The sequence below is a fragment of the Alligator sinensis genome, unplaced genomic scaffold (genome assembly GCF_000455745.1).
Source record: "Alligator sinensis unplaced genomic scaffold, ASM45574v1 scaffold87_1, whole genome shotgun sequence".
Taxonomy (NCBI): Eukaryota; Metazoa; Chordata; order Crocodylia; family Alligatoridae; genus Alligator; species Alligator sinensis.
Genome location: NW_005841929.1, coordinates 644,393 through 671,178, shown reverse-complemented (window position 1 = coordinate 671,178; position 26,786 = coordinate 644,393). Strand labels below are relative to the sequence as shown.

General features: G+C 44.2%; 1 pseudogene; it reads left to right on the top strand.

Annotated features, from left to right (window-relative positions):
* Positions 1-9,433: 9,433 nt before the first annotated feature.
* Positions 9,434-23,197, top strand: LOC102380727 (annotated as a pseudogene).
* Positions 23,198-26,786: the final 3,589 nt, after the last annotated feature.

The following is a 26,786-nucleotide window of genomic DNA, read 5'->3' as shown; positions in this document are numbered from 1 at the left end:
CCAAGGAGGGGACTTGAATTGCAGCAGAAACAGCAGGTTAGGACTGAGGAACACTGCAGTGAGGCATGTTGGGCCCAGGAGTGAAATGGCCCACCAGGCTAAAAGTCAGAACAGAAGTACATTGCAGAAAATAGAAGCACAGTTATAGGAACAGCAAAGGAGCTGTGCAGAGAGAGCTGTGGAGGAAGCTGTGACCACCCTCAAGCTATGACCCTTGGGCATACTACTGCCCTCTTGCAGGGAGAGACTTGGCTTGCTCTCCCAACTACCTGGTAGCCTGTGATCTCATCTGCCACACCTTGATCTTCAAATTGTTACAGGCCCTCAGCACAGCTGGAGGAGAGGGGTAGCTAATACTTGATCATCTGTATTGCAGTACCCCAGACCTGGCTCACCTTCTCATACTTCCACACATCCTGACCAATGTCCTCACTTCCAGAGCTTCTACCTTTACACTACTTCCTTCCTCACTTCCTAGCCCAGAGACAGGCAAAGTCTGGCCAGCAGCAGCCAGACTCCATTTCCCAGCAGCCACTGTGCGTGGCTGGGGCCGATCTCCACAGAGTTCCCAGCTGCACCTACACTATGGAAGTGCAAGGCTGGGGTTGCCATGGAGACCAGCCCCAGTCTGGTCACCATGGCACACAGGGAGATCAAAGCAGGGGGTGTTCTGGAGCTGCTGGGAACTTGTGATGGGGACAGCTTGCTCCAGAGCCAGGGCAGAGCCACGATCTGTAGCCTGCATGTTGTAGGCAAGGGCGCAAAGGCAAGGGATTGCAGCTCTACCCCAGCTCTAGACCAGGCTGTCACCACTGCAAGGAACTGGGGCAGAGCTGCGATCCGGTGTCTGTGTGTCCCTGCTTGGAGCACGCAGCCTGTGGGGACTGTAACAGCCAGAACCAGAGGGATTGATAAGCAATAATATGTGCTTCTTGGAGGCATTTGGTATTTTGCCTAAACAGGTAATGTTAGTTAATATAAAGCTTGTAAATTTGTAAACTACAAATCTAACTTGTCTGTCATAAGTTTAACCAAAATGATAAATTAACTGTTCATGGAACTGACTGGCCCCATAGGCAAACCTGTAGCTGTGAGATTAGCTGACCGAATGGTTTTTTGCTCAGCGTTCAGTCTTAGCGATAAAAACTGGATCTAACTGCTTGGCACACCCAACACATTCCAGGAAAGCATATGCCAAGAAAGCATATTCAAATGAAGCCTAAAAGGGGTTGGGATTTAGGCGGAGCGATGTCAATTTCAAACCTAAAGGTGCTGCATCATAATTTGCTTATTGGATAAACCCGAGTCTGGGTAGTAAACTTTTATGATAATTTTAACACCTTTCAATCCCATAGGGTAACAGCTATAGGGCAACGTTGTGAGTGGCCCTGAGGCCAACAGATTAACATAAGACTAGGTATAAAAAACACATGTATCAGGTAACCAGCAGGAAGGAGGGAACAGAATGGTCATTTCTGTTCCACGCCCAGACCCCGGATTCCCGGTGTGAGGAGGATCGGATCCTGATCAAGGGACCTTCCCTGGTAATCCCTCTGACAGCGTCGATCATCAGGGATGCCTGACTTCACTGGAATCACTTGGCGCGTACCTGGCATTGAGGGACTATCGATAAGTTGCCAACCCATGTCTGTCTATTTGTTGTTTTGAAACAGCCCAGTGTGGCTAATACCCTCGCAGTGCCCAGTTGGCCTGCGACACATTGATCTGTCTATCTGTTGTTATTATCTGTTGTTATTATTTACTATTAGCTCTTTAATACTGCATTATCTGCTTATCGCATTTATCTTTCTGTTAACTGTTGTTGTGTGTGAAAGCTACAATAAATTTGCCTTTATTTCACTCCCAACTTTGCCTCCTTGATCCTAAACTGAATCAAACAGCCCAGTTGGCCTGTGATAAAATTGATACACTCACAGTGCCCAGCTGGCCTGTGACAGAGGACCGCAAGTTGTGGGGCTCCAATCCACTTGTCCCCCCTCCAGTTCAGACTGGGCAAACCCTAGCCTGCAGCTCACTTCTCAGCCCCCCTTCTCAGCCCTCCCTTTCTGTGTACAACACCTGGGGCAGCATAAATTAATCCTAGGGAACAGAAGTTCCTTAAGGTGCTCCAAAGTGGAGCGCCTTCATCTGATCCCTCATGCGATGAAGGTTAATTTGTCATGTGGTTGGCCACTTTTAAAGCACTCTGTAGCCATTAGGGCTGTGTGAAGCTTCACCGACTGTTTTGTTTCGATGCTGTTTCGACTCATTTCAAGCTCAGAACAAGAAAACTGAAACAAAACAAAGGGCTTCAAAACAGCCTCAAAATGAAACGAGGCCAGTCAAAATGTTTCTAAATGTTTCAAATCTTGAAGCAGCCCAGTGGTGGGAGGTGGGAGAGCCAGGACTGCGCTCTGAGTGGCTCAACAGCCCCATGTGGCTCAGCCCCGTGGGGAGTGCACTCCTGGTTCTCCCCGCCTCCCTGCCTCCTCCGCTGGAAGAGGGTGTAGGGCCCGGGGCAAATCAGCTCGTGTGTGGGCCTGCCACCACCCCGATCCCGAGGTGGTGGTGGGTGCCCACATGAGCTGATTTTCTCTGTGTCCCTACACCAGAGCTGATTGGAGGAGGGTGTGGGGCACAGGGCAAATCAGCTTGGGCGGGGACCTGCTGCTGCCTTGGGATCAGGGTGGCAGCGGGTCCGTGCACAAGCTGATTTGCCCCCGGCCCCGCTGTCGGGATATTACTGCATATGGACGCGGGCCTCTGCATCCCACTGACATCCACCTGCCTGTCCTATGTGAGGCAGATGCTAGCCAGCCAATCAGATTGGGGCTTCTCTTGAGTCTCTCCTGCTGCAACTTGATGGATTAATTGGTTTAGGGAGGAGTGATAACTTCCCCAGACCAGCACTGGCCATCACCTGTCCAATGTAGGAACTTGGCAAAAAGAAAAAAAAACTTTCCAAACCAAAAAACAGAAAAAAAAAAGAGAAGTGTCCACTTTCTTGCTTTTCCCCAATTCGCAGGGGATTCCAGTAGCTGCCGCTGCTCACCTTCTCACTCAGCCTGATATAGCAACTGCTGTGGCCCCATCTCAATAAATGGCGCACTGCCAGCCTAATTGGCCGCCTGTTGCGGTGGATTAATGTGGAACCGCGTTTCCTAAGCTCCTCCGAGCTCTGTAGACCCAGTAGGCCTGCTGCCCCATTTCCGGGGACTTCAGTCTGAACCAGTAGTCAAGTAATTTACCCATCTGCTAGCTCTGTCTCCTCCTTTCACCTCTCCTCCTCCTGCCAGAGGGTACCACCGGAAATAGCTCCCAGGACCCAGGGAGAGCCAACCCGGCTCACCTGATGCACCAGTAAAGTTGGCTCTGGGCAGGTCGGAAGCTTCCTCTGGAGTGTAGCCGGACCACTTCTAAAAACCCCACAGCCTGGATTGGGGGGTTCCTGTGGGAGTGCATCATCGGTCTTCCCATCAACCAGACCGCTTCTGACGGACACACCACTCAGATTGGGGAGTTCCTGCGGGAAGGTATTGTCAATCTTCCCAAACCTGTGTCACAGGCCAGCTGGGCATTGTGAGTGTATCAATTTTATCACAGGCCAACTGGGCTGTTTGATTCAGTTTCGGATCAAGGAGGCAAAGTTGGGAGTGAAATAAAGGCAAATTTATTGTAGCTTACACACACACAACAGTTAACAGAAAGATAAATGCGATAAGCAGATAATGCAGTATAAAAGAGCTAATAGTAAATAATAACAACAGATAATAACAACAGATAGATAGACAGATCAATGTGTCGCAGGCCAACTGGGCACTGCGAGGGTATTAGCCACACTGGGCTGTTTCAAAACAACAAATAGACAGACATGGGTTGGCAACTTATCGATAGTCCCTCAATGCCAGGTGCGCGCCAAGTGATTCCAGTGAAGTCAGGCATCCCTGATGATCGACGCTGTCAGAAGGATTACCGGGGAAGGTCCCTTGATCAGGATCCGATCCTCCTCACACCGGGAGTCCGGGGTCTGGGCGTGGAACAGAAATGACCATTCTGTTAGCTGTTACCCTATGGGATTGAAAGGTGTTAAAATTATCATAAAAGGTTACTACCCAGACTCAGGTTTATCCAATAAGCAAATTATGATGCAGCACCTTTAGGTTTGAAATTGACATCGCTCCGCCTAAATCCCAACCCCTTTTAGGCTTCATTTGAATATGCTTTCTTGGCATATGCTTTCCTGGAATGTGTTGGGTGTGCCAAGCAGTTAGATCCAGTTTTTATCGCTAAGACTGAACGCTGAGCAAAAAACCATTCGGTCAGCTAATCTCACAGCTACAGGTTTGCCTATGGGGCCCAGTCAGTTCCATGAACAGTTAATTTATCATTTTGGTTAAATTTATGACAGACAAGTTAGATTTGTAGTTTACAAATTTACAAGCTTATATTAACTAATATTACCTGTTTAGGCAAAATACCAAATGCCTCCAAAAAGCACATATTATTGCTTATTAATCCCTCTGGTTCTGGCTGTTACACACCTGTACCAGAGCCAATCCGAGGAGTTGGGGAGAACCAGGGCTGCGCTGACAGCCAGGGGTCCGATTGGCTCTGGTGCATGGCCTGGGTCAAATCAAATCATGTGTGGACCTGCTTCCACCCTGATCCCAAGGTGGCGGCAGCTCCCTGTACGAGCTGCCTTACCCTGGGCCCCGCACCTTCCTCCAATCGGTTCTGGTGTGGGGCCTGGGGAAAATCAGCTCGTGCGGGGACCCAGGGCAAATCAGGGAGGTGGTGCTCTCCCCTACCTTGGGGGCCTTTAAGAGAAGGCTGGAGAGGCATCTGGCTGGGGTCATCTGACCCCAGCACTCATAGTCCTGGATGCAAATTGCACCCTTTCCTGCCTAGGCAGGGGGTTGGACTGAATGATCTGTTGAGGTCCCTTCTGACCCTGGCATCTATGAATCTATGCAAAACTCCTGCGGGGATCTGCCCCCACCCTGATCTCGAGGCAGAGTTTGGTTTCTGCACGAACTGATTTGCCCCAGTGCTGCCTACCGCTGGCCCCAGGTGGCAGCACCAGCTTCCTGTGATCTGGGAGGCAGATCAGGGCCTGCACCCCTGGGAGCAGTCCAGCCCTCCCAGGGGTGCGGGCAAGCCACCGCTCTGCCTGCCAGATGACAGGAGGCTGGTGCTGCCAGCTGGATGCAGCCCATGCCAGGAAGATTGGTGCTGCTTCTGGTCCCAGCCAGCAGTACCAGCCTCTTGTCATCTGATAGGCAGATCTGGGGCTTGCCTGCACCCCCAGGAGGGCTGCAGGGGCTGTGCCGGACTGCTCCTGGGGGTGCGGCCCCCAATCTGCCTGCCAGATGACAGGAGGCTGGTGCTGCCCGCTTGGGCCAGCAGTAGCACTGATCTTCCCGGCACTGGGTGTGGGCTCCCAGCTGGCAGCACCAGCCTCCTGTGATCTGGGAGTCAGATTGGGGACCGCACCCCCAAGAGCAGTCCAGCACAGCCCCCGCAGCCCTCCCAGGGGTGCAGGCAAGCTCCCGATCTGCCTGCTGGATGACAGGAGGCTCGTGCTGCTGGCTGGACACATCCTGTGCCAAGAAGATCGGTGCAGCTGCTGGACCCAGCCAGCAGCACCAGGCTCCTGTCATCCAGCAGGCAGATCAGGGGCCTGCCCGCAGCTCCAGGAGGGCTGCAGGGGCTGTGCTGGACTGCTCCCAGGGGTACGGGTCCTCGAAGTGCCTCCCAGATCACAGGAGGCTGGTGCTGGCAGCTGGGGCTAGCAGCAGTACCGATCTTCCCGGTGCTGGCTATGGGTAAAATGTTGAAACAGCAACGAAACAGCCAAAGAGTTTCGATGAAACAAAACGAAACAGTGCTTTCAAAATTAAATGAAACACTGTTCCATCCAAACGTCAAAATGGAAGTTGAAGTGGAATGATGCTGTTTCACACAGCCCTAGTAGCCATGAATATATGTCTGCTTTCAGGGGGCTGTAGAATGATTTCAGGTGGATGATCGTACAACAAATATCACTTTTGTCAGTGCCCATAGACCATTACTTCATGCAGGAGGTTTGATTCAGGTTTATGGAGTATTTTTTAGGAAACAGTTACCTTTAGAGAGAGAGGATTGCGGATAAGGAAGAGATCAATAAAATTAAATCTGAGATTCTACATAGATTGTTCTGGATCCTGGATGAGCTCTGGTGTAACAGACTGCTGAGACTGGTGGGCCACACCTACCTGGAATGTTGAGTGTTGGCCCTACCCCAGCTAATGATTCCAGCTCACCACCTGACTGGCTTCTGCAAAAACAGCCTACCCATTTAGTTCCAGCTCTGGCAGTAGACTCTGGGCCAGCTAACAATTTCTGGTGAAGGTCTGCATTGGCAAGCCTCTGTGATCTACTCCTGCTTTCCTGACCCTGCTCGCACTGTTCCTGGACTCTGGCTTCTGGATATTCTCTTAGATTTGGAAATATATGATTGATGTTGTAGCCATTATGGTCCAAGAATTATAAAAGAGGGAAGACTATCTTAGGGGGATATCTTTTATTGGATCAAATGTATACTGCATAAACATGTCTAGCAAGAAATCAGTTCTGAAACGATATTATGTAGCTGGTCCAATAAAATATATTTCCCTAAGAAAGCCTTGCCTCTTAGATTTGGTAATTCATTCTCTGACTCTTGAACTTTGACTTGGCTTGTGATTTGGACCTTCCCCTTAATTTTCCCCTACATCTGGTAACTTATCTGTTTCCTGACCTCAGATTTGGCCTATATTTCTGCCTCTGGCCCTCCTCTGGTGGCCTAACCACTAAACAAGGCTGCCTCATGACCTGGTCCATTACATCTGGGAAATACTGCAAAGCTGCATGAATTTGACAACAAACATAAAGTTATTGTATTGGTTTTTCCCCAAAGGCCAATAATCTAAAGACATTCAATGAAATGCAACTTCTCAACCTTCTAAAATTAACTGAAGAATCGTGATGTGAGGTAGTTGAATGGAAAGATTCATGTGCATTGAGAACAAGAAGTGGATATTTCCTTAAGAAGTAGGATGCAGTGAGGAATTCATTTATCCACGTTAAACCTTTTCTGGATAAATTTGTTGCTATTGCCTGATTCCGTTCCATGATTTTGGGAGCAAGACCTTAGAAGAATAGAAAGGAATATAAAAGATGTTATTGAGCCATGAGTTTTTATGTTCCAGTGCATCCTACTATAGAAGACCTTGAAGTGATTTCAAAACTTTTCTTTCAAGAAATCAGTTCAGATAAATCAGGAATATCTCAGGTTCACAGTCCTTTTTTGCCAATAGTGCTCTGAAGTGTGATTCTAGGCCTGAAATGTGATTGATTGCAAAAATAACATTGTTGTGTCAGGCCTGTGTTTGTTGGGGTTCTGTGATTCCATATCAAATGTGTCCAGTTTACTATTGAAAAGATGTTACTTTTAACTGTCAGTTCTGCAGCTCAGCCTGGGATCTGTAAATGAAGTTGGGTTCTTTCCTTTTGGCAGATCTTTCTCTCCGGCAATAAACATGCTGCAAAACAAGTAGTGTTCTTATTTTTGCAAACTTGCCGTCTTCAAATTGGGTTTACAATGGTAATCCCATTGCTTATAATAAGTTCGTAAAGGTGTAATGGTTTGGAATTTAGTAAACAATGTTATTGATGGTATCCCACACGGAATAAAGTCCTGCTTATTCTCTTTAGCTGCATTGTCTCTGTAGAGTTAAAAGGAGTGGCAAATTTGTTCTACTGCAGATTGCACACAGACAACAAGCTTGTTGAATAAGAATAATTGCCATTTTAAAATTTTGTTTCACAATAAGGCTTCATTTTAGCAGTACATATAATAAACAAGAAAATGTAATCTTTAGTGTACATATGAAGAGGGAGACTCATTGTGAACATCAGAGAGAAGTTCTACATGGTGACCTGTACTTTCAGTGTCAAGAAGCACCTGTTTTATCTTTGGTTTCACATCTATAATTATGAACCTCGTACTTAAGAGGTGAATACAGTTCCCCAAGCAGTAATCCCTAAAGGGAGAACTTTTGGCACTGGCTTTGTTTAAGTCACAACATTCTCAATAAACTGGACAAGCTAATGAGCACACAAAGGAGTAGGGAAAAATGAATTAGTAAAACAAAACCTGTTTACTTTATTTCTGTCAAATACATTTTCCCCTCTCTTGACCCTTTCACTTGTAATTTTCTCTTGAACAGCTTGTTCAGCACACTTCATTCCAGACCTAAAGTTTACACTGGTCCATTTCTATAGCAACTTCTGTTGCCTCCCTGAACTTTGCTTATTTGAACCTATCAATGAAAAAGGAATGGTATTGCCCTAAATCAGGTGTATGGTATACCAGTCACTAATAGCTAGGAGTTCCACCAAAAAAGAATTGAAAACAAAGCACATGGATACTAGGGCTGTGCGAAGCAGGCACTATTCGATTTGGACTCAGATTTGGCCTGAATCAGGTACAGTGATTTGATCCTTTGATTTGGATCACTGTCCCTGATTCTATTCGGTCAAATCCGAATCTGACGATTTGATGCTGATTTGGCAAATCAGTGATTTGGACACAAGCACAAAGGGTCAGGGCTGAGCTGCATCAGCCCAGCCCCGATTGCTCTGACAGATAACATGGACTTGTATCTGCTTACATTCGTTTGTTCTCATAAATTAGGGCTGCCCAACTTCTAAGCAGCTTGGGGCTGAATGTCTTGCAGGCTGCTCCAGTGGGTGTTGTATGCCAATGAGCCACTCCAGGGTGAGCCATGGGCCTCTTGGGCTGCATGCTACAGGGACATCCCACACTGCTGCACTGTGGACCCAAGCCCCCACCTCACCACTGCATGGCATGTGTGCCTCCCCCTACTGCACTGAGGGCACATCCACACGTTCATTAATGTACTGTAGTTACTGCGCATTAAGTTTAGTGCTTGGAAAACCAAGTACTAAATGAATGCACAGTAACTTGCGCTTCTGTGCAGTAGTGCCAGTGCATTGGTTTTTAGTGATGCTTACTGCATAGTAGCCTAATAACACTGAGCAGTAGTGCATTAGCCTGGCATGCTACTGCAGAGTGTTATTAGGCTACTGCATAGTAAGCATCTCACATAGATGCACCCTGGTGGTCTGATTTTGGGGGAAAAGGTGTGTGTTATATGTGAGAAAAATATGATAATTCTACAAAGATATGTCTCACACCTACTGACAGTGGGAGCCAAGTGACAAAGGGAAAGGGATACCTCCTCGTCCTGATGCTTCTTTCTTTGTTCTCCTTGTCTGCAGCCAATCACCAAACAGTGGGGTGGGGCAAGATGCTCTTTAAAGGTTTTGCCAGGGGTATTCTTATTCTTTCACCCAGTTGCATTCCAGAGAGAATTAGAACAGACGGGCCATGGCAACCTACGTGGAACTGAACACAAAGGCAAAGATGCCCATCCTAGGACTGGGCACCTGGCAGGTAACTGTAGGAGCTGATAGCACCTGAGTGCTATAGTATGATACATGTGCTTATTGTAAAGAGTTTGCCACTTGTCTGTGACACTATAAAGCTGTTGAGGTTTGTTAAGCATCTTGCCTCTGTCTGTGCAAGTATTGTAGCTTTGCCTGGCACTTGCTGTCTTGAAATTTTCAAGGTATCAGAGGTCCCTTCTATATATTGTTGAGAACCTTAAGGCTTTAAGTGAAAATGTGTGTCTGATTCTTGCCCCTCAGTGTAAAATGTTTTGTCACTGCAATAATAAATACTATACTTCCTGTAATAAATACTACATTTCCCACCTGCCATTAATATAGGTCAAGGAAGGAGGTTTTTAAAGACTTACTGAATTCTCTCAAAGATCCAAAACAAAAAAGACTAAATAGATTCAGCCAGAAGATGGCACAATTATGATACAATATATTGTTTTTATTAAAGCTATGCTAAATGTCACATTCTTTCTATATTTACTTACCAACCGTTGCTAATTCTTAAAATTGTTGTGTACATAAAAGAGGTGTTTATATATCTTAATTTTTTTCCTTTGCTCCTTTTTGTGAATGGGATCAGGAAAGGTGCAAAGTGTCTTTGATTCCTCTTGACTCCAGTTGTGGGTACTCATTGCTTTGTCATTTCTATTTCATTATGTTATTTCAGTGTTTCCTGTACAATTTCCTTTCTGAAATCTCTAAATGAACCTTTATGCTGAATAGAAGATTTTTTGATATCCTGTGCCTCACAAACCCAGAAAAAAATTTGCATTGATGCAATGAATTATATGTTTAATTCCACAAAAAGTTCCTAAGATTTTCAGTATTAAAATTACCATAGAATCCTGAAGTTGTCTCTGTATTTCTCTGTTAGCCAGGGATCCTTATTTTTATATAGTCACACTGTACTCAACAATTTGCTACTCAGTGGCCACATCTACATGAGACGCTGACTGAGCAGTTGTTACTGCGCAGTCATTTAGTACTTGTATAAACAAGTATTAATGACTGTGCAGTAACCCGAGTTACTGAATAGTAGCAGCGATGAATGCTTTTTGTGTGATGCTACTGTGCAGTAGCCTAATACTATTGTGCAGTAGCATCACATCATGATTTTTGCTACATGACACTATTGCAGAGTAGTATTGGGTTACTGCATAGGCAGCATCTCATGTAGATGCACCCGCTGAATACAATTTAAATAAATTATAAAAGCATTATTTTTTTGAATATTGTCTATCTTACACAGCATTTTAGAGCCAATTATCATTCTTGTCTTCCTTTTAACTCAGTCACCATTGCTGTAGGATGAAGAAAGTTGCACCTATGTTACATTCTTCCCAGAGAGCTCTCTCCTACAGAAAGCTTTCATGCAACGTGAAGCTACTACAGCAGAATATATGTATCGCTCACTGGATTGTTCAGTATAGTCTACCATGACTGGCACTTCACTAATGTCATAGCTAACCAGCTTTCCTGTGTTACCTGAAGAAGCTGTAGAAGCTTATATAACAAGACATTAATTCAGGCTGCAAGAGTAATACCCAGAGGAGATGCTCTCAAAACCTGAAATCAGGTCCCTGTTTGTTAATGACTTCATTCAAGAAGTGGGGATTTTTCATTTTCTAAGTAAGGCAAACCAAGTATGGATTCAGAACTGTGTTCTTAAAAATAGTGATCAATGATGATATGGTTTAGTTCATATTGAAGTAAAAGTAGGAATGTGTAACTTAGAGTTTGAAGTACATTTTCTTCGAAGTGCCTCTTATCCATACATGATTTTGGAAAAATTCAGACTATTTATCAGTCTTGTTTAGCCAAGAATACCATTCAGATTCAAACTGCTATTTAAATCCCAAACTGTGCTTATCCAGAACTGAGCATTGTTGATAACATTTTGCATTGTACTTCTGTGCGTCTCTGTGGTCACCTCCTCAATTTAGGGCTTGTTTGAGTCCAATAGGTCATGGACTTGCCAATGATTATTCCTGCCCTCATTTTCCCTAGCAACCCACCTTTAAAACTGCTCTTTTTCTTTTGTGACTAATTAAAAATGATGTCCAAATTCATTGCTTTTTGGACACTTGTGCTCTGTACCCATAGAGGGTGGGAATGGATCTTGTCTCTTGTCAGAAGTTCTGTGCTCCAGAAGACATCCTTTCAGCTTGTCATTCTCGGAGGATGCAGGCAGATGCGCAGCTCCCCACTGTGACTCATGGTGCTGCTCAGGAAACGCCATGAGTTACAGCAATCCCTCAGACCCAGCAGATATTTGCTGTTGGATCGCAGGGGCTGGGGGATCCAGCTGCAATTTGTGAGTCTTAAGCCACTCTCCCCTACCCAGCCCCACCCCTCTCCCTACTCAGCCCCAGTGCTCTTTTCAGAATGGGAGGTGGGGAAGAGAGCAGAGGGAGCTGAGTGGGTTTTTTCAGCTGGCACTGGAGGGTTGGAGGATTGGATTGGAGGACTGGATTGGATTGGGTTGGAGGATTGCAGTCCTCCCACCTCAGGGGAGCTCCAATCCACTCACCCCATCATCTAGTGCCAGCTGAAAAAACCCTAGATGGAACTCAGTCTGCTCCCTTCCCCCTTTCCATTCTGAACTATACCGGGAGCAAGGCTGAGTTGCATCAGCCCAGCCCTGCCCCCAGCATGTGCAGGCACAAGTTAATAAAGGCACTCTGCTTTGGAGTGCCTTCATCTGGACTCTCATGTAATGAGGACTGAGATTGTCATGGGATTGGGCCCTTTTAAAGTGCTCTGCAGCCATGCCTTTCTGTAAAGGCATGGCTATAGAGTGCTTTCAAGGGGCCAATTGCATGACAAACATAACTTCTGTCTGTGCCTAGAGTATGTGTGGCTGCAAACAGAATATTAAACAGGTGAACAAGGCTTTCTGATCACGTGGAGAATTCCCTGGAGGACAATCTTCTGACAGAGACAGAAGAAACAGAATTTAAAGCTAATTATTGAAATTAGTTTGAAACCAGGGGGTTTTAAACCTGGTGAAGTTTTGCATCATATACTTCAGAATCACTATTAGACACTCCTTCCTTCCTCCACATCCACAGCATTATATCGCCATATATTTTGGCTCTGAAGAACAGTCTGAAGGATTCTTACAAGTCTTTCATGCACAAACTTTGGCTTTTGGCACTGTTTTCAAAGCAAACATTTTCCAAAGAGACTGAAAATAAGTACTTTGGATCCTGTTCTTTGACTTTTTCCCTTTTCTTACCCTTCCTTTTGATCTTCCTGATCAGTCCTTTGGCCAGCTTTTAGCCTAGATAAGACTGTGTAATGCCGTGTACCTTTGTATCTGTCTAACTTGATCTATGTATGATTCTTCTAGAGCTCTGGCTGTCAAAGTAACTGAACAATAATTGCAGGTGGATTAAGACTCAAAGTTGTCACTTCTTATTTTTCTAGAGCAATACAATTTTTGTCTTTCTTGCCTCATTTCAGTCTCGCCTAGAAAAAGCAAAAGATGCAGTGAAGTTTGCTATTGATGTTGAATACCGCCTCTTGGACTGCGCCTATATGTACCAGAATGAGAGTGAGATAGGGGATGCAATTCAAGAGAAAATTAAGGAGGGAGCTGTGACACGGGAAGACCTCTTCATCATCAGTAAGGTACAACCTTTTCTACTTGAGCCTAAGCAAGGGGTCAGGTGAGTATCTGGCAGAAAGAGAGGCAAAGGACACAAAACACTAAGTTAACTCCAACGTATAAAGTTAACTAGAAAATAGCTTGTTTGTATCCATGGCATAATTCTGGTCATGGACAGACATACTTTTGAACTGCTTCGAGTTTTGTTTTATGAGGCCTCCCAAATATATTCTGTTGCCAGAACGCTTCAAAATTATGATGACAGCATACATCTGTGGTGTTCTTCAGTCAGGGAACACAACAGGGAGTTGCTCAGTCCTCTGGCATCTCCCAAAGAGACCAGAGCCTTGGGAGACCAGAGGCTTAAGCACATAGGGATTCTTGCTCTTCAGCCTGAGAGCTGGAAAAAAAGGATTCCTTTCATGCCTCAGTCTCCAATGGCTCCTGAGTCCAGCTGAACACACCGCAGGGTGCTCACTAGCTGTTTGCTCTGCTTCTGGAAGAGCACAGTACTGTGGAATGCCAGAGGACCACAGAATCCCATGTAGTATTCCATAGAGTGTACAGATGTTTCAAGAAGCATTTCAAAGATATTCCTTTTTTGTGGGTCACTTTTTAAAGGCTTCAGCCATTTTAATACACTTTTTCATCTGTGCATGGCTGTACACTCATTGCATGGAACACTACAAATGTAGCACTGGAAATGTCACAGGTATACAGGGTTGTCTTTTGTTTTCTTTGTTCCACCTTGTAACTAAAGTGGATATAAGGAATGAAAATATGATATTTCTTATTCAAGGCCAATTAGATTAGAGTTGTCTTAGTATGAATTAGTTGCCAGCTATGGAGGCAGGAAATTGGTGCAAGCTTTCAGAAACTATGAGGAAGGAAGAATTGCTATTGCATGCTTGCCGAGCCCTGCTGAGTTGCCTATTCATTCTTGTATGTTATGCTTTCTATTTTTTATTTTCCCGGAGTGGCAATATTAGAAAAATATAAATTGCTTTCCATCTACTGGAAAACTATTGTGTTGGTCAAATCCTGCATTTTTGCTTCATTGTATTTGACTTTTACCTTTATGTCACAATTTATGTTAATTTAGTTAAAACATCTACAGGGTGCCTGCAGACATGCTGGGAGGCTGCTCTGATGCACTGTAATTACAATGCGTCAGAGCAGACTTGATTCACTGAGTCTGCTGGAGCGTGGTAATTACCATGCTCCAGCTGTCTCCTGCATCTTGTGTATCAGCATCCCTATGTTTCAAAATGGCAGTGGGGGTGCTTTAGCTAAAGCTTATTGAACAAGCTTTAGTTCAAGCACTCTCTTCACCATTTTGAGGGGCAGGGATACTGATACATAAGACTCTGTGATACCTTGATTAGAGTGGCTCTCGGAACCACTCTAATTAATGTGCCCCCCCTCCCCTCCTCCGGAGCATGTGTAAAAGTGCCCATTGTAGCCAAATGTTCTTTACTTAACCTATACATTCCCAGAAATTTCCACCATCTTCTACTCTCCTGAAAAAGTGGGGAAGGAGGCAGTGCTCCCAGATCTGCTTCTGTTTGGGGTGATAGACATCTGTTCCACTTAGGAGTCTTGGTAAAGTATCTGAGGGCAAATATCCATCTATATTTTCTCCTGGTAGCTGTGGTGCACGTTCCATGAGAAATATCTGGTGAAAGAAGCGTGCCAGAAAACTCTCACTGCCCTGAAACTGGACTACTTGGACCTTTACCTCATTCATTGGCCCATGGGATTCAAGGTACTGTGGTTTGAACTTTAAGCCTTTCTGTGAGAATCCAAGATACTTTTTCCCTTTTTGATCTGTCAGGTAAAAGAAAGGACCATCCCAGACCAGGAAGATTGTCTGTCTATCTGAGCATATTGGTGCCACTCCTAAAATGGTTTGGAAGGAAATGTAGCCTTTGATCGTTAAGGCAGCAGATTTCTCACATGGTCTTGACCATTTTCTTGCTTCTTTAGCATCCCCAGACCCTTCTGGAATATGGTGCTGTTGGTCCAAATCAAATCCAGGTCTTCTGCCTCATCAAAGCTCAGTGCTGGTTTGTCAGCTGCTTTTGCAACATTTATGTCTGAGAGTGGTCAGTACTGAATTCCTCTCTACCTTGGCTTTCTACTAATGGTCTGTTTTTTCTTCCTCTGTGTACTTTCAGACTTCTGTGCTTCCTCATCCTGGGGTCAGAAAACAACCTATTAGTTACTTATCTTAATAAAAGTTGTTATTTTTGTCTCCTTTCTCCAAGCCAGATGCTTAAGTCAAGGATAATTTATTAGGTTCTCCAAGGTTCATTTTTTCCCCTTTTTGTTACAACTGAATATGCATCATATCTTTACACTATCTTTGTCTCACAATAGGCAGGGGAGGAACTTTTTCCCATAGGAGAAAATGGCATGATGATTCCCAGTGACACAGATTTTCTGGAAACGTGGGAGGTAAGCTTCAACTTTGTTTCTGTGTTTGTTTGCCATTCTGTACTCTTCAGCAGCAAGTTGCCTTCTTTTCCTGGTGGGAACATTTTTGAGGAACTTTCTGACATCAAGAATCCAGGATAGCTGATTTGATCTACATTTCTGACATCGCTTACATTATTCTTTGTGAAGTGAAATGTTTTTACACCTACTACTGACAGTAGCACTTTGTTGTCAGGGTCTCTGTGTGCTCAACTGTACTAGGTTAATCCTTTGAGTAAGAGGAGACTGAAACAGTCATCAGAATTAGAAGGGACAACTGGGTCTCTATAAAGCAAGCAAGCAAGCTTTATTGATGATTTGGAGAAGAAAGTGGAAATTTCAGGATCTTACTAATGCAAAACTATATTTGTGCATTTCCTTTCTCAGATGATCTTTAGGACCAGCAAAACATGCCATACTCAGCAAACCCATCTAAGTGTTTTTATCATCTTTAAATAGGTATATATGAGAAAATTGACCAGCAGTGCTTCTCTGGAGTAACTGTTCTACTATAGCTATCCCAGGGTAATTCCACATGGGGGAGGTATTTTTATTCTGAAGGAATTACTCCAGTTTGTGAATAGAGTTCTATTCTGAAATGTGAAACTTACTCTTTATTATACCATTGTTCCTCCAGAATATTCTCCCTTTTATTGTGCTCCTATACTTTACTGTAGTACTCTAGCACCTTGGAGTCTCAGTCATGACCATGAACCCAGTGTGCCTAGGTGCTGTATAAATGTCAGACCAAAAGATAACATCCATACCAAAGAGCTTACAACCCAAGTAGCTATACCAGGTCCTTTCTCTGTGTAGACAAGACTGTAGTTATATATAGTGTCTGAGTCTGCTGTCTCTTCAGGCTATGGAAGACCTGGTGGATGCTGGATTGGTGAAAGCCATTGGAATTGCCAACTTTAACACAAATTAAATTGAGCAGCTCTTGAGCAAACCTGATTTAAAATACAAACCAGCCAATAACCAGGTACATTTTTCACAGAATCCTGGGTGTTGGGAGAAGGCCTGGATGAAGGGTGTTGTAAATAGGTGACGTAGTTTTACATCTGTATTTTGGAAGGGGTAGGAGCATTAAATAGAATACTGTACATTGAAAAGAAAGAATTACTTCCCTTCTTTCCCAAACAGTCATCTTGGGATGCTGGAAATTAGATACCTAACTGCATCTAGATAAATGGCCCAATTTTCCATAATGCTGAGAAGCTGCAACTTCTATAGACTTTAATGGGAGCTGTAGATGGTCAACACCCTGAGAACATCAGGCTACTTTTATTTGCTAGTAGTTAGAACTAAAGGCACCACATACTAACAAGTTCTTGCCGGTCTTTCCCATTATAAGACCCTTTATTTAGCTTCTTAAAATGCTTCTAAACTACAACCATCTGTGCTAGATATCCATGCCTTAGGGCCAGTGGAGAGCAACCTTTTCAGGTTGCAAGCTGGAATGACCCAACTTAAGGCAGTGACAGGTGGTAGGGTGGGTGCTAGGACCTGGCTCCCATCAATGCTTCTCTCCATGGCAGCAGAGAGAGAGGTCCTGCAGCCACCATTTCTCTCTGTGGTGGCATGGGAAAAGCAACCACGGCTGAAGCCTCTTGCTGCCAAATGCCTCGGAAGCCCCATGTTTGTGGACTGGATCTGGTCTGCTGCTGGCTCTAGGTTACCAACCGCTGCCTTAGGTTGAATTTCTTTAAACTATTTCGGCTAGGTCTGAAAACTAGGTCTGAAAGCAAGGCTGGTGAGAAAATCTATTTTGCTTATGTGGGAGTAATGCTACAACCTTTTTTTGGGGGGTAGGAAAGTTTTATGTCTTTCTGCTTTAGAACAGGAACACAAAATTTGGCCTTCTGATATTCCCATAAAAATATGCCCAAATTCAATCTAACCATAAGCCAATGAACAGTTCTTACATGCTCATTAGAGACCTAATAGAGCTATGCAGATATAATATTTTGGGGAATCTATTTACATACTACATACATGGGCTGTACCTTGCTGACCTGGGCAGCTGCAGGCTGGACATAATAACTAAGACCTGGGAAATACTAGGAATGCTTCCATGGCAAATTTACCATGCTTGACAAAGCCATGCTCAAACAAGTTTTACTCCTCTACATGGGCTACCTCCTGTACCAGAAACTATTCAGCTGTGTCTGTGTGATGCTTTGGGTAAGCTAAATAGCACTGTTAAGTGACTCCAATGAGACTACCTCCATGCTAAGTAGCTCACACACAGTGCTGTGCAACTGTGGCTATGCTGCTTTCACAGAATGATGCATTTGAGGGTGATTCTTTCAGGCATAGTAAATACACTGTGAGGACATGTTTCTTTCTCTCCTCTGCTCTTGGCATCTCCTTGCAGGCAGCACTGAGAAGAAAACTTTCTATGAATACAGATAAGATAAGAACCAAACTGGGAATGGTATGGGTAGGAGTGTAGATGGTTTCAAAGAGTCAACAGTGAAGAACAGAGGATGGGGAAAGGAACAAGAGGCTGACTGTTGTAGGAGAGATTGGGATTTGAAAGAGTGGAGATTCTTGGATTTCTTGGGATGGGCAACATTTTGGGATAGACTGAGAGAGTGAGATTTCTGAAGGAACTGAAAGATGGGGAGACAAGGAATGGATGGAGCAAGGAGACAGGGAAGCAGTGCCTGGGGAATGGTAGTCAGATCTGACAAGGAGCTAGGATACAAATGGAGTGCTATGACTAGTTGGAAGAAAGACAGACTGGGATAAGTTGCTGGGAAGCAAATGAAAGCTGGGGCCCACTGGGATTGGGAGAGGAATTTGGTGTAAGGGACTGTCACTGGGTATGGAGAATATGAGTGGAAGGACAAGTCAGGAGGGAGGAATGGAGACAGACTGGGCACATCTACATTTGCAAATAATCCAGGAACAGTTTACTCTAGAGTAAAGTACTCTAGAGTAAATTCTTCTGGGCACACTTCTACACGTGCAGGTATGTGGGAGCAGATTCGTTGCTCCTAGCAGCAGACTACTCCTACTCCCTGCGGCTCTGTACTGGGCCCCTTAAGCAACCAGGGGGAGCTCTGGGCTCTGCCTAGGTGCTAGCCCAGAGGCTGGCAGGGAGCATGGGGTCAGGAGACAGCCGTCTCCTGGCAGGGGCTGGGGTATTGCTCCATGACCCTTACTGCTGCTGGGGTGGCTCCACCACTGGAGGTCACAGGGCCCGGGCTGGGAGATCTTTAAAATAAGATCCTTATCTTGAGTAAAACATCTCCTGTAGATGCACTCAGTGAAGGATAAACTGCTGCAGGGAGACTAGGACTGTCTGGGCAAGGAGACAAGCTGGGAGGAGTGTTTGTGGAGGAGAGACATGGACTGGGACCGTGTCTGAAGTAAAGGACCAGGGGAAGCTGGTTGAGGAGACTGGAATTTTATACTTTGCATCTCCAGTAACAGTCTATGAATATTGTTCCAGCAGCCACTACACTTCAGAAAAAGTAGCCATGTCAATGGAAAATGCATAAGAAGAAGCAGCTTAGGAGGAAGCAGCTGTAGCTACACAGTGAACAACATTCCAGGTTATTCTGGGATTTTGGTTGAAGGGTCATATAACAGTTGTATAATTGTCAAGTAGCCATTATAAATAATGTAAGCATAAACAAAAGCAGAAATATTGGCAGCCCATCACAAGCATTGTGACAGGGATAAGAAAGTCCAAGAACTTCTAACAGAAGCAGCCCAGGAAGTTTGAATTATGTAAGATGCTATCTAGACGTTATTGACTTCTGTACAGAACCCAGTTAGCTGTATAGCATTACTGATCAAAAGTAGAATGTGTGTTTGGGAAGAAACCTATAAAGTCTTTCAGCCAGAGTCTGTTCCACTTTCAGTAGTCTACTGGATTGCACATTTAATTCTACTTGAGGTTAATGGGAACTACGTACATATAATTTCTGCATATTAGACTTCATAATTAATAGTGAAAAATAAGATAACATTGTACACAGTTTTTGTAGTCAGAATCCTCTCCTTGAAAACCAAGCAGCTGTCAGTAAGCTCACTCAGTGGAAGAGCCTGGCCAGGTATTCTTAAGAAGACAATAGCTCATTGTAATGTTGTATATTATTGAAGGGAAGCAAGCCTACAGTGATGTTGTGTTGTAACCGGTAACAAGATGGAGGTTGTGTACAGTGAGATATTCCAGATCAAGGGAAATTGAAAGCCCAATTGATTCAGTTCCTTGCAGTCATCCCTCAGAGTGCAGCCCTTTTTAAAGAGACAATTTCAAGTGCGCTGACTGGCTTTTCTCTGTTGCCTTCTGTGGGCTTGGGAGATTTATGAGATGGATGAGCTCATTCTGTTGTATGTCTTGCAGGAAGTCAGTGTAATATCTATACTACTTGAACTGCAATAGTACTGCCTGTCTCTGAGTAAACTTAGTGCTTGTTTTTGTAGATTGAGAGTCACCCATACCTTCCTCAAGAAGAATTGATTAAATATTGCCAATCCAAAGGGATCTCTGTCACTGCCTACTGTCCCCTTGGAAGCCCCCAGTGGCCATGGTAAGACTACTCGGTGCCTTCTTACCTCCTGTGTGGTAAGGTGTGCATTCAGTGATGTAATTTAAGTATTTGATACAGAGATGACACTAATAGAAAAACTGAAAAAAGTATTATAGATTTATAAAAACCCTTCTTTTTTTTGCCAGTCTACCTAAATCCTTAGAACCATCAATCTCTTATTGAATTATTAGATGCATAAGTACAACATGTATGTGATAGTGATTACAGTTTTTTACTCAACTGAGCTTGAAAGGGATGAGCTTTGAGGATTTGCTTCGGTTGATCGTAGAAGGCTTCAAAGTCTTCTAACCAATCTAGTGGGGAAACTCTGTGCTCAGGAAGGACATAGAAACTGCAACAAGCCAGGATGAAACTCTTGGAATCCAGGAGACAAGTATTTTTGGTGATGAGTTCTAGGTGGAAGAACACTCTGTGGGAGGATATTGCAATGAGCTGTACTTTGACCTTGATGCATAACTCAGTTCATTTTTGATAAAAGAATATTAAGTATGAAAACCAATGGGAAAGAAGTAGTGTGGGAGGTGAGCTTAAACATGCAATCCATGGTTTATCCCCCTCCACTTCTAAACTGACCATAAACTTATCCCTATTATATCTGACAGGTGAGGTTATGTCTCCCCCCCGCCAATGATAGGGTCTACTTTTTCTTCTTAAAGGCCCAAGCCTGAGGACTTTTCCCTCCTGGATGACCCCCAAATTAAAGAAATTGCAGCCAAACACAAGAAAACCTCAGCTCAGGTACAGACTGTTTGTTTTTTCTGTATTTTTTTCCTCTTTGTAAAGTACCTTCCTCTTGGGCCAGCTTCCACTTTTACAAGGAATGGTGAGGGAAGGTTTGGGATGTGGGCCACTTGCCGTTTCAAATGTCTTTTGCAGTATGATGCTTTTAAATGTGTCATTTTGAATCTGATTACAGTACAAAAGGAGAGGAAAAGATTAAAATTCACCACAACTGTAACTGGGTAAAATGGAGGGCCTCCTATGGAAATGGGTAGTTACAACTTTTACGTACAGCATCCTTTGTCAGTTTCAAATTTTTTGCCAATTGTGTTTACACATGGCTATTGTGTCATCATTAACACTAGCGATTAAATGAGTCGGTGCATATATCATGGCGGCTCTGTTAAGTTGCTGCATATTTTTGATCTTTGATCTAGTGGAATTACACACCATGGCATATGAGAGTGGATATGGGGTTGTATTTCACTGATGACACACAACCTCTCTTTTTGTAGGTGGTGATCCGATTCCAGGTCCAAAGAAATGTGAGTGTAATTCCCAAATCTGTCACTCCCCATCATATAGAGGAAAATTTGAAGGTAAGTATGGCATGTTCTGGCCTCTGAGGGTGGCCATGACAGCCCCTGGTGGCCCCTTGACTCTTGCTCCCAATTCCGGCTCCTCGGGGTACCCTCCCTTCTTCCACACCTGTCATGTCTTGATGTAATTAGTTTTAGTGTGAAAAGGAGGCTGCCCCCAGGGTCCCAGAGTGAGACCAGTCCAGCTCCACCCTGGGACACTCAGTTGGGGCCCTCCTGGCCCTGTTAGTGCCCCAGGGCACCAGTCACCTTATGGGCTATTTGTTGCATCTGTCCTCCCCTATAGCCATGCCCGTGCCTTGCAGATGTTACCCTAGAGCCACACACCAGCTTGTATGGACTTCAGCTTTAGTCTGCTAGTTACTCTTGCTATAGATTGCCAGCCTAAGCCCATTTCTTCTGGCCCAGTTTCTGAGTCTCAGCCTGGTCTGGGCTTCGGCTTGTCTCCCTCTGTTTGGGGCTCTTGGCCTGCCTCCTTCTGTTTGGGGTGCTTGGCCCTTTTAGCCTGTCTCATCCTATTTCAGCTTTTGGCACTCTCAGCTTGGGTATGTCCTTATTCCACTGTGAGGGCTCGGGCCCTGGCCCTCTTGGCTGAAACCTGCCCCTATCATTGCAGTAAATGCCAAAGGCTGTTTTAAAATGGCAATCTGAATCTCCTTCATTAGAATGATGAACCAGAAAAAGAAAACTGAACTTAACTCCACTGACTGAAGAGGAAACCAATCAGTTTCCATTTTAAAATTCTAGCATATTTTCTTTTAAAATATGTTCTGTCTTATTATCATAAATCAAGTTAATGCTATGCTATACCCAAATATCTGAAGTCCTTCATTTAATGTACATTATTTTCTCACAGACTTTTGATTCTTCTGGACTTTAATTAACCATGCAGCATCTAAGAACTATTAAATCAGTCTTTCATATGGAATTATCATGTATAGAGTTATACTTTTGAGAGAAAACTCAGATGTTAGAAGCTTGTTAAGCAATATGTTATTTCCTGAAAACAAGATTTGAAAATATTACTATGTGAAGCCTAAGATAACTTACACAACAAAACATAGGTCAGCCCTACTGAAAAACAATTCTGAAATGCTTACAGATACTTCACTGCCAGTATTTTACAGCACATCACTGCCTTAATTACACCAAATATACCATTGAACTCTATGCCATTGAGTTCTTCATTGAAATCTTCTGAAAGTTTGAGAACTATTTTTCCCCCAGTATAAGAAAGAAGATTAAACAAAAGGATCCTGCTATTGATTAAAATGCCAACAATTTGAACTTTTTTTTTTTCCCATGGATAGATCCAAACTGACATTGTTCTCAAGTGATAAGCACTGGAAACTCCTAATTTTGTCAATGGGACCTTTAATGTCTCTGTAACAGAGAAAGATAGGCCACTAAATTTGAAACACCTGGCCCCAAAGTTTAGATAACTCTTCATAACTTTTGAACATTCATTATAGCACTTTTCATGAAGATGGATATCTCCCTTCACTTAAACAAATGTGTTTCATTTCCATATACATCTTTAGCATTCTTTACATGGATGTATTTCAACCTCTTATAGAACTAACTGAAATATTTTTCTGTGTGGGTGTTCTGTTTTGTTCTCAAATTTGCAGGTGTTTGACTTTGAATTAACTGAAAAAGAGATGAAAACCATCCTCAGCTTTAAGGAAAGACATAGAATCAGTTCCATAACCTAATGTCTCTAATCACATAGCCAAATGCATGCCAAGAGCCTATTTATTTAATAACATCTACATCCATGTAGTAAAAGAGTGAATAGGAAATCTGAGCCATTGGCTTACACAAAAAGTTCCATCTATAGCCACTGAAATTCACTGATAGCATTCACTAGAGCAGCACTTCTCAACCTGTGGGTTGTGACCCAAAAGTGGGTCGCAAGAATATGTGAATGCGTTGTGAACAAACTTTAAAACTGGATTCTTCTTTAAAGGAGAAAAACGTGGGAAACTGTCGCTTTTCCCTTGCAGGCTGGCAGAGTTCCAGCCTGCAAATTGCTGATTGGGGCCCCTCCTGCTGCACACCTTCCACCTCACACACTGGGGGACTGGAGGTCTGGGGGTCGGGAGACAGTGCGTTGGGAGTGAGAGGCACTGGGTCAGGACTGGCCGTTGATGTTTACTAATGGGTCCTGGTACCAAAAAGGTTGAGAACCACTGCACTAGAGCATTAGTCATTTGGTACCCTTTGGCTGTGTCTACACAAGACTCTGACTGTGCAGTTGTTACCAGTGTAACTGCTCAGTAGTGTCTCTGCATGGCTTCATGGTGATGCTGACTGTGCGAGTAGCTCCTTAGTACTGCGCAGTAGCACTATGTCATGGTTCGTGCCTCGCAGTGCTACTGCACAGTAGTAACGAGCTACTGTACAGTAAGTGTCTCATGTAGACATGGCCTTGGTGGAGTTTGCTTTTTTTCCCTCCAATTTGAACATCAAATTACTCCGAAGTCATATGTTAGCAAAAGCAAAGTTTGTTTGCAACTACAAAATAGATATACTTCAGGGTTTTTTTTGCTTAATGTGAATAAATGTCATTGTAGAAAGAGATCTAAATTAGCAAACTTAGGCTGCAGACAGATGTAACATTTGAAATGAATATGTAATGGTCTTGGAAATGTTTCAGAAAGGTAGTGTTTCAGTCATCATCAGATATATGTCCAACCCCCATAGCATCCTGCACCTGAAGCACTTCAAAATCACTGTGGCTTCATGAAGCAACCTGCTCTCCAGCCAAAGGGTGCTGGGCTGTTGTGACCTGTGACTATTCTCCCATCCCTGTCCATGACAAGAGAGAAGAGCCAAGGTTAGCAAATGCTTTCTTGCTGTTCCATTTTCCCTGGAACTGAGAAACCAAAGACCCTGTTCCCCATCAGGAACTAGAGAGGTTTGAGGATGGGGCCTGGAGAACCAGTCAATCAGTTTGTCTCTCCTGTCCTCCTGGGGGCACTGCGTTCATGAATGCAGATGGTATTCATGAACGCAGTGCCTTACTTGCAGGTTTTGCCATTCGCAGGGATCTTGAGAACATATCCCCCGCGAAAGGCAAGGATCTCCTGTAAATAAGGGCCACATGGTAGAATGGTTGGACCCATGCCTACTGGGTTCTATTTCCAGCTCTGCTATTTAGTTTTCACAGTTTATACATTTGTACTCTACTTCAAGTGTAGACAGTTGTTAGTTTTATATGAAACTGTACAAAATAATTAAACTGTATATTATCTCCTGAGAGTAGATTTTTAGACAAAATTTGAAGTAATTGCTAAGCTAGAAAAAAAGAATACTAGCTGAACGTTACGAGGCTAAGCCAGACCATTTAAGTATCAAAATATCTAAATCCCCTATAACAAAAAGCAGAGAATTAACTTCAACAGTCCTGTATGAATTAAGCAGAGAGAGAGACTGGTGAGGTATCATTGGTAGTGAAGGGGTTGAACTGTGCACAGCATCTATCAGGAAGTTCTTTTTCATTTTGGGCTTGCATCTATGCAGATCCTTATAGTATTTTGTTGTGAAGATTTTACAATTAAACCTCCCTTTCTCTCTAGGTGCAAAAATCACAAGGACTATCCCTTTCCAGAAGAATTAGACTAGCCTTGTCATGACATGCTCTATGGCTTGGAAGGATTGTATTTTGGGATTCTTTGGTTCTATTCAGCTGATATAGTAGGCATTTTCACATGTGCTGCTTACCTGCAGCATAAATATAATTTATATTGGCTGGTGGAAGCAGGGAGCCTATAGGAAATCAGATGAAGAAATAATAAGCCTGCTCTATTTTGCTGCTTTTCTTACAGCTACCAGTTACTATTCTTGTAATCCTTTAGTTATATTTGGTATTGGTTTTTAAGATATAAATGCATGTTCTTGCCTGTAGTATATTCCATCAAACTCTTCTTAAGGAGTCATCGAAAAAAGTTATAGCAATTTTTGACCTGCAGAATTCTTTAGCTCAGGGGTGGGCCAAATATGGTGCGGGCCAGATCCAACCTGCCAAGGGATTCCATCTGGCCTGTGATGGGTCCCTATGCCCTGCCTAGCTCAGGTGCTGGGGGCAGCTTGGGCTGTGGCACATGGGGCCAGTCCCACTACCCCCAGGCATGTGGCAGGGCAGGGGTGGCACAGCAGCTGGACTCAGCTTCCTGGCAGCCCCCACAGCAGCAGCTCACTCTACCTGGCTGTTGCTACCAGTATCTCTGCTGCCATCACCAGACCCGGCCCTGCTTCCTGGCACCCTGGCCTGTCCTCCCAGCTGTGACAGCTGAAATTATGTCTGCGTTGTAAAGGTGCTTGCTGAAGGCTCTATGAAGATTAGACCAAGTGTTTTTCTGTACTTTTTTAGATATTAAGCTATATGTTGTTGCTAAGAGCCTAATTAAAGTTTAAGATGTAGTAAGGCCTTGTATAAAGTAAGGCCTAGTAAATTTAGCAAAGCTTTGAAGTAGTAAGGCCCTGTGGCATAGTTAAAATTAACCTTATCAAAGAAATGCAAGGCTTGTACTGCTATTGGTCAGTCTAAGGACAGTTAAAGTAAAAAGAATCTAAGTGGTTGTATGTTATCAGTACCATTCAAGAGCTATAAATTGGCTGGAATATCCAGAAGTCATTCTGAAGGAAGATACAGCTCTGTAAAAAGGATTAGTTAGCTGTTGACCTGGATCAGTGGGCCCGTGGACCTCGAGGAGCCCAAGAACTGAATTCCAGGGTCCTTTCCAGTACCTCTAGGACAGCGCTGATCAGGGACGCCTGACTTTGCTGAACTTTGTGGAAAAAGAAACTTGTTGTGCATCAGGCATCAGAGGGGACTGCCGATAAGCTGCCGATGCAAATTGTTCTTGTCTGTCATTGTTTGTCTTGTTACTACGCATAGTTGTGTTTTTGTTAAGTCAATAAACCTTTCTTACCTTTCTACCCCCGACCATACTCTCAATCCCGAACCCTCCTCAGGCAGCTGGGACACCCGCACCCACAGCCAGGGGCACCAGATGAAGTGGATGGATGGGGTTTCCACGGAGACCAGCTCAGGATCTGTATGGGCAGGGTGTGCTTGGCTGGGTGAATGGGATGGTGGGCAGAGAGCGATGTCCAGGAGCTGGACAGGCAGGTGGGGGTCAGGGCTGCGATCATGGGGTGGTGACAGTGTGTGGCTGGGGCCCAGGCCCAAGACATAGTTGCAAGCTGCTCCCTGCACATCCGTGCCTGTGAACCAGCATCCATTGCAGGGACATGCGGAAAGTGGATCACAGCTCTGCCTTGGGCCCCAGCCTACTC